Source organism: Prinia subflava, chromosome 4 (genome assembly GCF_021018805.1).
Source record: "Prinia subflava isolate CZ2003 ecotype Zambia chromosome 4, Cam_Psub_1.2, whole genome shotgun sequence".
NCBI lineage: Eukaryota > Metazoa > Chordata > Aves > Passeriformes > Cisticolidae > Prinia > Prinia subflava.
In genome coordinates this window covers 9,020,832-9,034,464 of record NC_086250.1, presented here as the reverse complement: position 1 = coordinate 9,034,464, position 13,633 = coordinate 9,020,832, and the positions used below count along the sequence as shown (strand labels likewise).

The following is a 13,633-nucleotide window of genomic DNA, read 5'->3' as shown; positions in this document are numbered from 1 at the left end:
AAATTTTTTTGTTCAACAAAGGAGTTGGGTCCTTTACAGCAATGATATTTAATTCAATAGCCAAAGGAAATCAAGAAACCGTCCTGGACTGTCATGTTCCCCTTGACTTAAAGCCAGAAGCCATGAATAAGCTGATGCCAGTATATGCAATAGTTTTGCTAAGGGCTCCTTCTGTAACAAAATTTCACCCTCAGAATTGTCCTTAAAATCAGGTTTAAACAGAATCATGGCCTGCATTTCAGACCAACAGATAACAAAAATAAAAGAGCTTTGTGAGCGTGTACTACATCAGAAAGCACTTTATGTCAGGGAGGCACGTCCTTTTATCCCTCTCTCTTCCCCCACTCCTCCTCACAACAGAGCATTTCTGAAACTCCTCCATTATATACCCATAGCTCAAGTATGGGACTGCAGAAGAAACCTCTTCATTTCTGTACTTACAGAAAAAGATTTTTAATAGTAATGCCCAACAAGACCACATGTTAGTGAATAAGCAGTGACAGGTGGTAAAAGCAGATGGTTTTGAAAAGATTTGTGGCAGTCCCTGGCTCCATCATCCTAGAAGCTCCACAGGGTACTGGCAGAAGTGGTTCCTTTCCTTTTCTTACACCAGAAAGGCAGCAGCTGATCTCGCTGGTTGCCACAAAGGCAGGAAAGGACAGGTAAAACTCACTCATGTTCTTCATCCCATCTCCAAACTGCTTTTGCCTCTCTGTAGAATCCCAACTGAATGTGAGCCATCGCCCCAGGCTGAGCAGCTGGGTGCCCACGTGCCATGAGACACAAACCCACCCCCGTGTTTGCTGGTCCCAGCCAGGACCAGAGTGGGCAGAGCTGCTGGGTTTGGCAGTCACTCACCACAGACCACGACCACTTTGCTTCTGACCACACCAGAGGATGGTAGCTCAGAGAGCATCATGGCACACTCCAGTGCTGAACCCCAGCACACACATCTGCCTGCAGGCCAGAGCTCTGCTCAAAGCACCAGCACCTGTTTCTGAAGGCCCTGGGTATTAAGGAGGCATCTCAGATGCTGCAACCCTGCACAGCTGAACTTTGACAAATGGTGAATAACTCCATGTCAATTAATCACAGAGCGATACTGCAATGGGAGAAAAGCTCACAAAGCACAGCTATTCACATTACGTCTCAAAACAGAGAAAGTGGGCAAAAAAACCATTACTTCATGTGTAAACAACAGCAATGACAGAAAAATATATTTCCAATGAGTGTTGTGTGTTTGGCCAAAGCAATGTTGATGGCTACAGATGCAACCTTCTCCAAGTTACTGCTATTTATGCTCAGGGAACAAGGACCCACTAATGACGAAGAGACAGTGCAAGCGTCACGCTGTCGTTTTGGGCACTGCCTCAGCTGGAGAACAGCACCAGCTCCAGTCAGCTGTAACTCTCCTCTCAGCTATCACTGCACACCTAAAAAGATGACTCAGATAATTTCTTGTTCTGCCAATGAATCATTACATGGTGCCACCTCTGGCTACTGTCAGAACCACCTGTAACCATCTCAGCCATTAACTCCACCGTACACCTATTCCAAAGAACATTTTAGAACACTGCTCTGCTCTGTTAATGCCCACACATTTTGTGAGTAAATTAATAATCTCTCTTTCAGTATTTACTAAAGTGTAGGGTAGGAACTACACTCTCGAAAAGGTCTGGTACTTTTCCTATACATCATCTCCATATTTTAGATTTTCCTCAGAAACAGGAGTGATTGGCTCATTATCAATGTAACACTTATTCTTGCTTGACATTTCTTTAAACAATATAACTGCACAGCTTTGTAAGAACCTTCTTCTTGTTTATCCATCGCACTGTTTACAAAATTGCAGCCAATTAACATTTACATAATTTCATTAACAGTATCAAGGTAGTTTCTGAAGGAATATTCTAGAGAGGGTTCTAACACTACTGTGTAATTATATTCAGCAGCCTCCAAATAAGAAAAGGCCTTTTTGAACCATCTGCAGCAAAATAAATCTCCTTTCTTTACATTAAATCAGGGAATCTTTCTTTCCTTCAAACAACCAGGTTTATGGCTTCTTTCAGAAAGGTAAAACAGAAAACAAACAAACAAACCAAAAAGAGGAGCTGTCAGTCCAGCCAGCCACAATTTTATACAGCACTGCAGAAACAGCACTGAAAACTGAGTCTGCTACAAAGGTAAACACAAGCCATTCAAAACTGGAATCAAAACTTTGTATTTGTTTCCAGAGAACACCCCATGGTAAAATTGCCTCTTACCTTTGAACACAATAAAACATGGATCTGGGCTTGGACAAAGGCAAGGCTGAAACATGGCTTTAGAAATTGCATTTTAAGCATCTGGATTTGTGACCAGTCCCGCCATTCTCGAATGCATTAATCAGTCATCAAGTTTTGTATTTTTTCTGTTAACCCCACAAGACAACCACCTGCTACTTAAAGCAAATATGGAAGATGGATACTGGCACAGAGGGTTAAAAATTAATTGAAGTATAAGGAAAACTTATTATAACCATATTTTCTGGGCACAGCTGCACCACAATTACATTGTGGAAGGAGAAAACTTTGGAGTCAAACACAACAGCGTATTTTTGAGGCACAAGATACCTTTTTCTGTGAGCATGGGTGGAAGAATAGAGCCCCATGCAATTTGCAGCCACTTGAAACTGCCTAAGCAGAGGTACACACAAAGAGAAACATATTCAAGCAACTCTTGCAAAACACAGCTAATATAAGCTTAGAACAGAACACAATTATAATGGAATTACAGGTATTTTTTGCCAAACCTTCAATATGCCTCATGCTTTAACAACAAATGCAGCCACAGATTTCAGGGGAAAAGGGTTTCCAGTTTTCAGTAATTATCAACAGAACATTAATTACACGCCAACTACTATTATTTCACTATGTAAAGACCTAGTTAGCTGTAATTTTAATGCTGCATGTCACTCAAAGACAGCTCCATTTTCTAAAGAGAGTCTTAAAGCATTACGAAAATAAGAATAAAAAAATACAAAAAACGCCACAGACAAAATGTCTGCCTCAGATGGCAGTACAAATGGGAAATACAGGCTTACCATTCAAAAACTGAATGCAAAAGAACTGTAATAAAAGAAAAAGCATCTGCTGTAGCTTTATCTTGAAGGACATAAAGCTTCCTCTTTGACTCAGTTCATCAGATCCTTGAAAGGTATGTCTACATAGATGACTGGAGACAGGCAGCGACCTCTCCTCCCTCTCCAAACTGGCCAGATAGGAGCCAAATTAAATCTGGAGGCCGTGCAGAAGCATCAGCACAGCACCAAGCGAGCTCCTGAGGCTGAATGTCCCCTGCTGCAAGGAGGAGCAGCCCGCTCTTCCCCCAAGCGCACGATCTCCATCTCCGCCGATCCCTCTGCGTGTTTCAGTCAGGCGTTGAGTCAGACCCAGGAATTCATCCAACTGAAAACCAGGCCAAGAGCAACAACAAGAGCAGATTTGCATTTGGCCAGGAGTAATAGTCCCATCCCAAGCGGGAGGTCGGGAATTCGTAGCCAGAGGTGAGGCAGGCGAGGCAGGCTGACCCCCTGGTCAGGCAGGAGCCCACATTTAGGGAGGGAGGTTTGGGGAGTGCTGGCACAGCTCCTCATGGGCACGGGTGAAGAGCTCCCAAACAAGGGCTGCCTTTGTGAAATAGCTGCCTGAGCTAGGAAGTGACCGTCCTTCAGGTTATCCTTATTTCCAGACACATCTGCTGATGCCTGACTCTTTCTATGACCCACTCCTAGTCATTTAGATAATTTTAATCTCGCTGGACAATATTCAAACTTCCATTTCTTAAGCCTCCTTTGTGCACTCAGGATCCTTACAGAATCTTACTATCCTACAGATCCTTACTATAATTTTTCATAGTGATAATGCAAAATAATCCAACTATAGGACAATGTTAACATTATCTCCTGCAGCTGTTATTCTCAATATTTTCTTCCAAACACAGCAAAACCAAAAAACATAGTAAGATAAGCAACAGTCCCCAGACAAGTCAGGTACTCATCAGCACAGTTTTCTCTACCCCACTGAGTTGCTCACATGAACTGTCCCTTGTATAGGTCAAAATAACTTGTTACTGGGAAAAAACCTGGCACACTCTTCAGAACTAAGAGCTTTCTATGTGAAATGTATGGGGGAAAAAAAGTTGTTTTCCAATGACAGCCTAATTCTGCAGACTGCTCCTCTGGAGCAAGGATCTACACTTTGCCACTGGACTTTAAATCATCAGTATCCAGAAGATTTCTGAAGACAATGGCCACTTGTTTGTCTTCTCTACTGCCCTGTGCAGTCAAATGACAGTTTCTGTGCCTTTGGTCCTATTGCCAACATTTCCTGTCACAATCCTTCTGCCCTGTCATCATCCATGTTCTCCCTGCCAGCACTCCCACACCTTCCCAACTCACCCACCTTCCCAAGATTCAGGTTTGTTCGATCTGAACTGACTCCCAAAAAGGTACAAGAATCTTACCAGTCAAAGCTGCCTCCTGTAAAAGAGCTGCCAACTTTGTGCCTCAGTTAACAGGCCATTTATTACCTTTCTAGCAGCTGATCTCTAAATTTTTTTTCCCCCCCGCTGACATGCTATGGGTTCTATTTACCCAGCCTTTTCTCACATGGTCTTCAAGATGTTTTAAAACTAAATTTCCCCACCACTAATTTAAACAAGCCTTGACAGGGATTAGACTTGAATCCTGAATTGGAAGAACTGAAGAATTTGCAGCTTTGTTACAATATCAGATGCATCCTCAAACATCCTCTAAATATAGTAGAAGGCTGGCCTAAATCTGCTACTGCTTCATGTTTAATTCAGATACCTTTGAGTGAATGCATCCCTATGCCCCTCAATTTTCTCATCACCTATGTACTGAAATTTATGGTGACTTTAACTTAGACAAATACTCCAAAAACATAGAGGAAGTGTTTTAAAACACTCTAGTTATGCAGCAACAAGTTGTCAGAACAACACAATAAATAGATCTAGAGGTTAAAGCACTACATTGCAGCAGGGATTTTACAACTTCACTAAAGCAACTCTCAGTGCAATTTTAAATTATGTAGTTCCATCAAACACAAGACGAGTACCTAGCTCAGTAATGAACAGAACTTGTACTTTTCTAGTCAAGAACATTACAGGTAAGCAGGAAACGATGATGCTTTTGATATAGCAGTGAAAATCAAAACAAACTCCAGCAGCAGATCTCTGTGCCACCAACTTCTTAAGTGGTGGTTTGCAGAATGCCAGCAAGCACAGAAAGTTACACTCGAAACTAACAAGCCAAAACAGTGTGAGCTTTGGTATTAGAAGTTTCTGAAAGGCCTCGTATTTTGTTATGTTTCTGGGATCACCTGACAGTTCAACCATGCACTTGTTTTAATACAAATTCAAGTGAACCAGGATTAGAGCTGATACGGATTTTGGAACACATTTTTCTGGCCTAACAATGACCCTTAGAGATAGCAAACTCTCAGCCTAAATAAAGATGCAAAACTAGCCTTTTGACTGAATTTACAGTGTAATATTTCTGGGTGAACTCCCATTTAGTTTTACTGCTTCCCCCCACAAGATAATGGTCTGTCACTAGTTATTTGTTTCCCTAGCTATGCCCTTAAAAGGCTCCGAGGCAAACACGCAAAAGAGAATTGTTCTGAGTAGCAACATTAAGGTAAAGGACAGTATAAGACAAGACAAGGTCACATGTCTCTGGTTTCCAGAGAACGGAGGATATCCTCACAGGATTCGGTACCAAAAATTTGCATTAAATTTTTCTGGTACCGTGCGGGGGGAGGGTAGCAGGGATATCCAGTCATTTCCCAGTCAAGAGACAGAAAACAGCACCAAGGCTCTGAGTAAGGCGCTTTCCTCATATGATTAAAACTCTACTGCTAATACCACACTTCTATTAAAAAAAAAAACTCAAAACAACGTATGAGCCTAACAGCAGGAAAACAAAAAGGCAACCCTCCCCCAAAATTAGATTAGCTCTTCCTTTATTTTTAACAGCATCGCGCTGACGATTTACCCGCACCCGGAGCCAACTCTGCGGCGAGGCGGGGGGGAGCCGCTCGCCACATCCTCTCCTCATTCCCAGGGTCGCACCCCGGCTTCACCTCACCCAAGGAAGAGGCGAAGCGCCGTGCCAGGGGCCCGCCCGGCCGCTGCCGCCTCCCCGGCCGCGGTACCTGCCCGGCACGGCCCCGCCGGAGCCTCCCGGCCCCGCTGCAGCCGCTGCAGCCGGCCCGGCCCCGCCGCCGCCCGGGCATCCTCCCTCTCCAGCGTCGCCTCCTCCTCTCCCTCGCCCCCGCACCACCTTCTTGGGTGCCTCTGGTTTTTTTCCTTTGCTTACCCCCGCCGTGCCCCAGCGGGTTGTTACCTTCAATTGCCCCTTTTCCGACCAATTCCTGTTGCCAAAGGGCTGCCCCACACCTTCCCCAGCATGCAAGCAACTCCCGGCAAAAGAAGAGGAGGAGGAAAAGAGAAAAAGCAAGCAAGCAAGCAAGCAAAAAAAAAAAAAAAAACCAACCTCACATAAAATTAACAAACCTCTCTTGGCGCTCCGGGTGTGACAGTGTGTATCCGGCCGGGGGAGGGAGGCGGGGAGCAGCAGTGCCTGCCCCGCTGCTCCGAGCCCGGACCCGGGGAAGATGCGCGCCCGCCCGGGGCACGGAGCGGGGCCGGCCGGCTCAGCGCCGCGGGCTCTGCAGCAGCAGCCGCCGGGCAGCGCCGGGGCGGGCGAGCGGGGCCACCCCCGGCAGCGCTCGGCCCCGCGTGTGCCCGGGAACCCCCGCCTCAGGCCGCCCCTTCCTCCGCGGCCGCCCCGGCGTCGCCCCTCAGCTGTGGGGCAGAGGCGTTCGGCGGCCCGGCCGCTCCCCGCGGCGGCCGTGCCGCAGGGGGTGCGGGTACGCCGCGCCAGCCCTGCACGAACCAGCAGGGCAGGCGAGAAAAGGCTCCCGCTCTCCTCTCCCTTCTCCCTCCCCGAGGGCTCCCCTCCTTACCGCGCTGCCGGGGCTCCTCTGCCGCCTCCGGGCTCGCTGGGGCCGGAGCGAGTGGCGGCGGCCGCGGCTCCTCCTCAGCGCCTCCCCGAGCCCCTTCCCCACCCTGGTCCTCCCCCGCTCCGCCTGCGCCGGCGTGAGCCGGCGGCCGGGAATGCGGGAAGCGCGGCCGGGCTGCGCTGGAGCCCCGCAGGCAGCCAGGGCAGGGCGGGGGAGCCCCGAAAGCTCCTAAATCTCTGCTGAAGGGGCAGGGCGAGTGGTCGCTCGGGTGTCCTCCAAGGCTATTGCACCTCCTTACTCCCTTCAGCTTACAGCAGAATTTACGGCTGCGATTAAAATGGTCGGGAAGAATGTTGTGCACGGAAACTGAGTTATAAAATAGGCATAATTAAGTTAACTACCCGATTTGTCTTATAAGCGCTAGGGAAAATGCAGCATATCTACTCGGTCCGGAATACCTGCTTTCACCACCAATATTAATTTTCCTGCTTCGGCAATAGAAGATACACCCTTAGATCTTTTCAACTCAGCATCAGAATCAGCAAGATGTGACGGATTTATAGCCTCTTACTACACTTAGAACGTGTATAAGCATTAATTAATTTTACAAGGTTGTGTTTATTTCATTGGTTTTCCTTCAGTTTATTAGTGCTGGGGAAAAGCCAGCTTGATAGAGGTTGGGTAAGCCGCTCGCTGATGAGTGAATCGGTGTGAGAGCTGCCAGCAGAACACCCCACACCAAGGGATTAGGTACTGCACCCACAGCCGCAGCTCTGCCACCTCTAGCTCCTGCTCGGGGAGCTGACAGGCTACAGGTGCCTGCCACTTCCACACGAGACCTACCAGTGCCTGCTGGCACACGTGGGCACATCTGAGACTAGGTGGAGTCTCCAAAGCCGCCTCATTTTCACCCCATTCTGCCAGGTGTCCTTACACATGCCACTCCCCTTCATGTGACACAGGACATGGGGCTCTAAGACGCAGACGGACCATAAAAATCCAACCAGGACACAAGGTCTGTGGCATCTGCTCTCTGCATTACACTTAGGGATTGGAGTAGGGTCATACAGAGCTGTGCAGGCAATTCATCCCACAGAAATGGGTGCCTTGCTTTCATAATTCACACAGACAGAAGAAAAGCTTCTGCCTTCTCCAATACCCGGTGCTGTCACACTGGTTTGGAGCACTCAGCAGCAGAGTGGAAGCTCTGTTTCAATTTCATTTTTGCATTTACAAGGAAAAACAACCTACAGCTCTTTTTACGGCTGGATTCAGTGATCTTAAGGGTCTTTTCCAACCTCAGTGATTCTCACAAAGGACTTTCAGGTTTCATTCACTGGAAATGTAGCAGGAGGAAACTTGCAAGGAAAGAAACCAGAGGAAATGGTTCTACCAGAGGAGCCCCCAGCTGTCTGCAGAAAGTGACTGATGGTTGCTGGGATGGTTCTGAGTAAACAGAGTCTTGGTTGCCTGCATCACAGGCATATTCTTTAACATAAACATTTGCCTAGGACAGGCTGGCCAAGCCTCTGACGAAACTGAAAAGCTGTACTTGAACCGATAGTGACTGTTTGACACCAAAATGAGGAACAAATAGACAAAGTGAAATAAAAGCATAGTCAGTGAGGGATGGCTTTGTTCAAAGACCGTGATCTTGCAATTTGAAAACTAACCAGAAGGGAAGTTTTTGGGAAGTCCACAATGAGAGAGAACGATTGCAAGTATTGTCTTTCAGAGACTGAATAGAGAGCTTGATAAGCATCAGTTCCTGCAGAAACTCTTCCAAGAGACATTGTATACGAGTCATACAAATCTGCAAACTTAGCGAAATTCCTTTGGGAAATTTCTGAAAAGCAGGCAGGTTAAAAGAACAGTTCCCAACTAAGAACCAATTAGAACATTAAATTGCTCACGTGTCAGAGTCGGTTCATGACAGCTTCCCAGAAATCTCTAGAAAAAAAAAAAAAATGCTGAGAGCATAATTTGATTAAGGAGATGAAGAAACAACAGGGAATTGCGCCAACCTGAGGAGGCTGCCCTTTGAACGCAGGAAATGAAGGTAGCAGAGAAGCTCTAAAATGTGTCGAGGGCTGGGGAGAATGTGGAGGCTTCAGCTCAAGAAGAAGTAATAATCTGTCTGAAGTCTTGTGGGAGTTTGTAGGAAAAAAGTGTTACATGCGTTTTTGGAATGAGATGGACAAGGATGAACTGCATGAGAAGAGTACGGAGTCAAAACATCTGCAATTTCCTCTAAAGAGGACTGCAAGGAGTTTGATACACTGGGAAATATGCTACAGGTCTTCAAAACTCATTCGGGAGCATCTTTTTTGTTGTTGTTGGTTTTTACTTCATTAAATTAAAAGATAAGCTTTCCTTGGCTCCTTCCCAGATGTCAGTTTTTCTCTGAATTCTTGCCAATGCAAGCGATTCAGTCTCGCTGAGGTACTCACTCTGAGCAAAGCAATCATTTTTCCATTAAGCATCCAGAGGGGAAAAGAAATCTAACAGAAAACATGCAAAAGTAATTAACCTTGGTTTTCCTCCCAGAAATTTCTACCTGTAGCTTTACAAAGTAGCAGCTTGACCTATGAGACTTGTGTTGCTTCCACGCTGACAAAAAAAAGAAAAAAAAAAAAAGAAAAAAAGTCAAATGCAATAACTATTAAGTTTATTCAAAACAGAAAATCTTGTCTCTATTAAAATGATTTTTACCTACCACTCACTCTTACTTATGGCTGCCTAGCTTCAATGATCTGAGGAGCTGAACTGAAATCTTTTTTACATAATACTTATTTAGCAACAAAATGTTACATGGACACCTGTTATCTCTACGGCTCTCAATACCACTTCTTATATTTCTGATTTATCAAGTCAGCTTGTCCTCTAACTGTTTCTCCAATTTGGTTGTTCCTCTGGATTTGGAAAGGATTTATCTTCTGCAGTTTTTAGATGCCCCATACTAAATGATTCCATGATTCTATAATACAGACCAAATGAAGCAAACTGAAACATAATGGAAGATGTTGATGATTTTTGAGTCATCTATTAGATAAATACTAAAATTCTGATTAATGGAGTAAGATATATTGAAGAGTCATAAATGAGTCAAACTCCAAACAGAATATTAATTGCCATATAAAGCAAACATGTTTTAAAAAATCATTTTGCTACTGATAAATATTTCTTTTTCCTTATAAAAGGGAGGGAAATAAGTAATGTGTCTTTTATTTTCTTAATACAAAGAATTCACATTTCACAGTTTTACTTTTTTTCCAATGATGTGTTAGCCTTCAGCCAAGATACAGGTGAAGATTAGGGACTCTGAGAAGAAAATTTTAAAATTAAGCCTACAATTAATGCAATTAATATTTAAAAGTAAGAAGATGTTATTAACAGATCTTGTCATCTGTCAGCCTGATCAAGTTGTATCAAACTTGGTGTTTATGATGAAGGAAAATCATAGCTATGCATGGAGAGCTGCCAAAGAGACTTTGAACAGGTTGATTTCTTAAATAACAGCAATTTAACCCATTTACAGCTTCCTCATATGGACATAATACCTGAGGAGAAAGAGAAGGTGGCAAGTTGTTGAATGCAAATAATAAAAAAAAGAGACAAATGTTGATTTTTTTTTTTTAGAAAAAGGATTCTACTAGTGCGACTACTGCAGTGCTCAGAGGGGGTCAGGCTCTGCTCCCAGGGAACAAGGGACAGGCAAGAGGAAACAGCCTCAGGCTGCACCAGGGGAGGTTTAGATTGGATAACAGGGAAAATTTCCTCACTGAAATGGTTATCGAGCATTGGCACAGGCTGCCCAGGGCTGTGGTGGAGTCAGTCACCATCCCTGGAAGTGTTAAACACACGTAGATGTGGCACTTGAGGAAGTGGGTTAGTGGTGGACTTGGCAGTGCTGGCTTGAGGGTTGGACTTGATGATCTTTACAGGTCCTTTCCAACCAAAACGGTTCCAGAATTCTCAGATTTTAAATTCGTTGCCCCCTTTCACTGATTTAGTGGCAGCACTGAGTACTGAGTACCCAGCAGTGAAATGTCATAGTGCTGCAAATAATTAGTTAAATATCTCATGTTTTCAGGTCAAATTATGCCTAAACAAATAACAGTCTGTGCATGTCTGAAGTGCCTCACATCACAAAATGCCAAGCCACTTTGCATTAAGTGATTGATGCCAGACACAAATAGGCTCCTTGTCACATGAGCCTTAATCTTGCTTTTTTAACCATAGACCTTACAATGTTTGTACTGTAATCTTTCCACTTTTTAATGAGAATCCAAAGGTAGATTGTTTCTTTCCTGATTGGCTGATCTCTAAACATGTAAGTCTACACCTGTGAGCAGTTTTCTGCAATGGCATTTTTTTATTATTTTGGTCTGTATCCAAAACAGTTCGATCTGGAAATCAGAACAGAAATGTGAGCTGACAACATCCCACTATTTCCTGTGTTTCAGAAATGAAACTGAGCTTCCAAAACCTTACAGAAGACAGGGCAAAACCCAGTTCTGGGGTATGCATTTACAAGACTTCTTCATTTCATTTGATTTTCCTACCACAGAATACAACTAGAGAAATATTACCATGAGTAGTATTCTGCAGAAAGCCAGAAATGTACATTACATTTTCTGAAGGCACTCATTTTTAGGTATATGAGATCATGCTATCCATTATTCCCTACTGATGTCTGGTCTATGATATTCCAGATATTCCTCGAGAACGCTAGTGAAAGTGCAGACACCTTGGCAACCCCTCTAAAGAAAGCACAAACCCAGTTTATTCATAAAATTACTACAGAATATTGTATCATCATAATAATCAGCTACAAGATTCAGGTTGTTATTTCTATGTCTCGTTTGGTAGGATTAAGTGTTTACAAGTGAAAATGCTTTGTCTTTTTGCAGTTGGATAGCACAGGCTCTTCCTTCTGATATTTTCAATTCTTTACTGACATTTCTTCCTGATACAATCCTTGCTGTAAACTGTCTTTGCATGAGTAGGGAGTGTAAGCATTTCAGCAAGAGATTCACAGTGTGGCAAACTCTTAGTAGACCATTAGAAGCAGACTAAACACCAAATGGCTGGTAAATATTATTAATTAATTATTAAATTTTGGGCTCCAAAACACTTAAAGTTCCAGAACAAATTACTGTGCCATGATCTACTCTTCAGGAGTTCACCTATCCCTGACCACTGCCCGCCTTCTAGAAGCACAGGCTGTGTGATCTCAGCAAGTTTTGAAGAAGAAGATTGAAGAAGAAAGAAAATTTTTTTCCTGAGGTTTTTTTTTTACATCTCATGCAATGTAAGAAAAGACTGAAGTGAAATCAAGACAGTGACAATGAAAGAAAAAAAGAATTGAGAGAAAAAGAGAATCAAGAAAAAATAACAACATGGAAAATAACCTCAAGATATAATATTGTAAAGCCAGAAGTGAACTCAGCAAAAGTTAGGGTGATCCTGTTTAAATAGCACAGGGCAATGGTTTCCCAAAGCTGCCCAGCAAGGAGGCCAAACATCCGCGTGCACAGGGGCTTTTAGGAAAGGCTGGACCTGTGGGTAGCCTTCTCAAGAAGATTTATAGCATTCCTTTGCCTCTGGAGATCTCTTTTCCCAGCATTTGCCCAATCTATTTTGTCAGGAAGAAGAGCGACAGGAACATGTTTGAGCAGATCTCCATCCTTTTGTTAAAAAGTAATCTAAATGAGTAAAAAGATATGTGCATTTTATGAAAGCTGCACTTCCCAACATCCTCAGGCTGTGTGGAGAACTTTAACAAAATAGAGCCCTTCAATAGCAAATTATTCGACTTAAGGAACCAAACTTTCAGGCAGCCTAAATTGCCCTGATGAGCTTCCTTCATGCATTGTTTTCACTGCAGGAAGATGTTCAGATCACAGTAAACACAGCTGAACTATGATAGCCATAGTTTAACAAAAAGGAACCTTAAATTACTAATTATGCAGGAGTGCAGAAATGAGTTGTCAGAAAAAATCAGGATCAAAGGTTTTTCAGTTTTCAATTTTTCAGAATTCAAAAAAAGAACACTCAGCTATTTTAGCTATTCCTCTTTCAAAGGGCTCTGATTGTGAACTGGCAAAAATGGAAATGAGGACCACAACAACAAAAAGACACCACATGCAACTGAGACAAAGATCAGAGAGCTCAAGTGCCTGCAGTAATCTGGGCAGTTGGACTAAGATGTTTGAAAGATGACTGGATGGTTTTGTTTTGTCCTTTTAACTACTACATAACAACACTGGGAAAAAAGAATATATTTGTAAAAACATTTAAACACAGACACGACCTTCTGAGTACAAAGAGATAATAGCTAGATATTAATATTTATTTCTCACATGTGACCCAGGATCTATTTTCTTTTAGTCTGGTAGGAATGTTTTTTATCATCTCAGCAAATCATTATTTTGCCTTCAGGAAATCTCACTGATATCTTACAGTGATAGTTCTAATTTCAAACAGGCTTCATTCTCTTCTATGCTGCTGTATTTAGCTACTACAGCATGGCATTACCTGGGGTAGCCAATACTGCATTTGGAACAAATAATAACAATTTATTGAAGCATGAGATGATGTTATTC

General features: G+C 43.5%; 1 protein-coding gene across 5 annotated transcripts in view; it reads right to left on the bottom strand.

The window, feature by feature from the left end:
- The window catches only part of FAR2 (fatty acyl-CoA reductase 2), a 121,382-nt gene extending 114,201 nt beyond the window's left edge, over positions 1–7,181 (bottom strand). The window contains exon 1 of one of the 5 annotated variants that reach the window (XM_063395375.1): positions 7,029–7,181. The gene's annotated coding sequence lies outside the window, so the exon portion shown is untranslated. Of the gene's footprint in view, positions 1–6,055; positions 6,076–6,148; positions 6,168–6,406; positions 6,529–6,576; positions 6,702–7,028 lie in introns of those variants that run through there. The other 4 variants (XM_063395376.1, XM_063395377.1, XM_063395381.1 and 1 more) reach the window with 4 other exon arrangements.
- Positions 7,182–13,633: the final 6,452 nt, after the last annotated feature.